We start from the raw sequence: 4,364 nt of genomic DNA on the forward strand, positions 1-4,364 counted from the left end.
AAATGAAGTCTCTTGAACTCGAATGCGCTATTTTGAATATCGAGCTCGTTTGGGTATTGGGTTGGACTACACACACACGCCTGGGACTTTTTTACATCGTGTGACAAAATCAAAACACTGGAATAAGCCATCATTTGTTTGTTCTATTCTTTAATATCATTCAAGATAACACCTAGGTTTACAACGTTGATTTATAAGACGAAAAGAAGTCTGTCAGTCCACCGTACAAATTACTATTACTACCAATTTTCTGTGGTTTAGATGATAACAAGTACTCGTGTCTTTCGTTATTTAAAATTTTTGGATACCATGCATGAACCGTATCACGCACAAAGCGATCATTGGCTTCGTTATCGCCTTCGTCTAAATATTTATCTAGTACAGAGAAATCTAATTTAGTTAATCGTTCGGGTCTAGAAAATAACTTTTTAAAAAATAAACAATAATCACCGCACACGGTGTTACAATCTTGTTGCTTTATGACCAGCGTAAACTGCTCCTGGTAATTCAAGGGCCGATGACCGTACGAATCGAAAAATAAACAATGTTCTCTCTCGGGCCTTTTTACCACGGCAACCCAGTGTTGGCCCGGTTTTGAGATGGGGTCCGTATTCAAGATGATAGCCCAGGTGGATTGCGTGTCTTTCACTAGACCATTTACATCTAATTCATCGGCACCAAATACTCCTCTAAAATATCTAGAAATATCTTCGTCTGCTAAACACGCTCTTCTCAATTGTATTGTATCGTGCATGATTCGTTTTCTTTTCTTTTTTTTTTTTTTTTTTGCTGTTCACTCGCCCAATAGATCACCTTCGTTATTATAACACTTGGGGTATTGCTCGTAAATGGCGGCCGTGAGCTGACGTTGAGGTCAACTCCAATCGTTATTGTCCGAGTTGTAACACATGAATATTTCGGGCTCTAACCAGAATATGACTACTCGCAGTTTTTAAACCACCTGATCACTCCACACGGTGACCTCTACCTGAGAGTCCAACCTATTTATGTGGTGCATTCCACTGTTTGCATTTGGGTTCAGTATTATCCAGGCCCATTTTTGAGCGTCTGCAAGTTTTTGCCAGTCTTGAACGCAGCTATTGTGACGCAAGGGATTATCTTCCTTACACCAGAAGTCACACTGCATTTCCCATAATTTTCTATTCACAGCCGCGTTATCGCGCCAATCCAGCGGTCCTTTCTTAAAGACGGGCTCTCCACCGATGTTATCTGAATTTTGACGATTCCACTTCGCGAAAATGGAATTTTCTCTCTTCCTAAATTACCATCGCCACGTAAATCGTCGTCCAACACGAACGCTATTCCAAATTGATCTGGCTTGTTATTTTGCAATTTAGTCATTTCTGGAACGCTGATGCCCACACTGGTCGGATCATTCGTGGTGTTGAAAGTCCTACTCGCCTCCACCATAACCATGTGATCTGTTTCGTAATCGCTGGGAGGTTGATCGAAATAAGCATTTTCGGTTTTCTTAAAATCCTTCTTGGGCAGCCTGAGATAGGGCACTATCAATCTCGTCTTGGTGTGATCTATGCTATAGCGAATGTCATCTGCAGACATTTTAGTGCCTTGAACTTCCGCATGCGCCTCCTTGGCTATCAAAAAACGACCCGGCTTAGCTAGGTTGTATTGAACCCTCACAAACGGGTGCATTGCCAGGGCCGGGAAATATTTATTCAACAAGAAAAATGCACCGGGTAAAATTTGCTTTCGCAGCGGAAAAGGCATTTTACCTCCTGTGGAACTTTTTGTCACTTCGTCTGCCAGATCCATGGTGGATCCCATTCCACTTCCGAGTGATCCACACTCAGGTCCAATTTTTCGTTTTCCACAGTTCGTGATTTGCCCAAGAGAGAACCAGACGTGTTGTGCAATAAACCACTTTTATTGTATGTTTTACGTATGTATTTTTTACCCTGTTTTTCTTCCCACTGAAATTTTAACATGTACATCAATTTCGCATGTAGTCGATACAGATCCGCTGTGGCATTTAACTCTTTCTGGTCTGAAAAAGACACCTGAATACTCACAATCACGTCTTTGTTTGCCAATAAAGAGAGTTTCACGAACTTTTGACCATCCTTAGCCGTTCTAGGATGATGAAAATTAAGCCATCTAGTGATTTTTGCGCGAGAATCCACTTCTTTTCGATGAATGGATATCCACGTTTCCAACGCCCACGTCGACGGATTCATCACGTCTTTGCCCTGTGGTTTTAAGTTGAAATGATATCGACCCACCGTGAAATCACTTTCGTTCACGTCGGGGCTAATTCTTTCTTCGTAATGATCGTCTAAAGTAAAGTAAAGTAAAGTAAAGCAACCATATTTAACGTCGATAACTCGTAACAGTAATTCAACTGACAAACCTGAGGTCGACGGTGCGCACATTTTCCTGCCCCCTCTCCATCAGTGCTCCGTTTTACAGGTATTTAAAGCTACTTAGCTTCACGGAAAGGAAAGAAGTCGAAACAATGATGCGAGATCCGGGAATCGAACTCTGGACCTCTTGCACCAAGGCCACGCACTAACCGACTGTGCCATCCTTGCTCCTTAACGTATTAAACATCAATTTTTCTTGAGTATGTTCAGGCTGTTCTTTGACCATGACCAACTTTTATGGCTCCTTCGCCATCTTGTTCCTCGGCTTTTCGTTTTCTACGTTCTTCTTCCTTAATGTTTAATAAATACTGTAAACGTTCGCCGCAGTTTCTCCACCGACATTACCTACCGTGAGAGCAATCACTCTGATAATAATTTATTTAATGCTAATTCAAATTCTCTTTCTTTATCGCTTTTACTCGATGCTAGATTATCGTCCTCGTAATCTCCGCATTCGTGGTCACGCAGACGTTTGTTACTCGCGCGTTCTTCTAGATTTGAAGTCGTCTCCACCGCGGGTCGTTTTAAACACGATTTTTGTTTTACAGTGTTTGTACATCTGTTAGTATTATAGCCCCCACCAGTCACGTGTCGCAAAAGAGGATTCGACTCTAACATGTCTTTTAATCTATGTAATTCCTCGATGGCTCTTTCTTCTTGCATTTGTTCTTCCACGAGTTCTAGCACTTCCAACATTCGATTTTGTCTTCCATGTTGACCTAGATTTTGTATGTACTGCGTGCTTTCCAATCCTTTCTGTTGTTGTTGATTCGGATTTACTCCCGTCACCAGAGAAGTCAGGAGTTGTATGTATCGACCCGTTTCCTGTTGTGTCTGTTTGACACTATCCAAGATGTCTTTTTGTTGTTGTACATAATCCAATAGATCCGATTGTTTATTATTTTTTCTTCTCTCGAACACGAAACTCCATCTTTGGAGGACATCTTATACTTCTTTATTTACTTCTCCTCTCAATTTTTTATCTTCTTGCAATGCGCTGCCAATTGTTCTCTCAGTCGAGAATGAGCATCGCTGAGTGGTTTTTGTTTCTCGACTACCATCTCGAGATTCGGTTCGCCCGTAGATCTTTCGGTTTGATCTCTCGTAAATGACTTATCTTTACTATTATTTGATGTTCTCTCTTGTATGTTCCTTCCAGGAATCGGCATCGAAATACACATTAAATGATTTGACTAAAGGCATTTTTTGTGATAAAATATTTAAATTTGCAATCTATCTGAGAGACCAATTTATCCATGTGGTGCATTCCACCGTTTGCGTTTTTTGGATTGAGTATCATCCAAGCCCATTTTTTTATCATCTGCAAGTTTTTGCCTGTCTTGAATGCAAATATTGTGACGCATGGGATTACCTTCCTTATAATAAAATATTTAAAATCGGTATGTCCTAAAAGGGCTCGTTTTACCCAGAAGTAATCCATCACCTCGCTGTTGTAGTTGTCTCTGTTGTTGGAATCGATATAAATGATCGTCTTTCTTGTTTTCACCAAAATCGTACCAAGTTCGCATCGGTGGGAAAATTCCACTTCCCGATTGTTTACGACGTTTGTTTTTATTGATGCGATCGTGAATCGCCTTGCCCGCCAACGCTGTTGCTTCGTACAATGCCAGAGTGGGGAGGATGTATTTTTTACCTCGTTGCCAAGCGGAGACTCAAAAAACGCCTATTCAAACCACCTGTTTGTCTTTCGAAATCATTTTTTCGTATTCTGATTTCTCTTTTTGTGTAGCTCTCGCATCAATAGAGCCGTCGGGACACCCACCAAAACGGAAGCCAACAGGGCTTTCGAACTGTGTCTCTTCAACTTATTCCTAAAACACGACATTTCGCATCGCATTTTCGGCATTGCGAATGGCCTGTCGGTTTCGTGTTGGACGTCACTCCACCTACTTGAATTCGTTTAATATCGATCTAGTACGATATGCCTCTTGAGAATTTTTT

This window comes from Montipora capricornis, chromosome 1, assembly GCF_036669925.1.
Source record: "Montipora capricornis isolate CH-2021 chromosome 1, ASM3666992v2, whole genome shotgun sequence".
NCBI lineage: Eukaryota > Metazoa > Cnidaria > Anthozoa > Scleractinia > Acroporidae > Montipora > Montipora capricornis.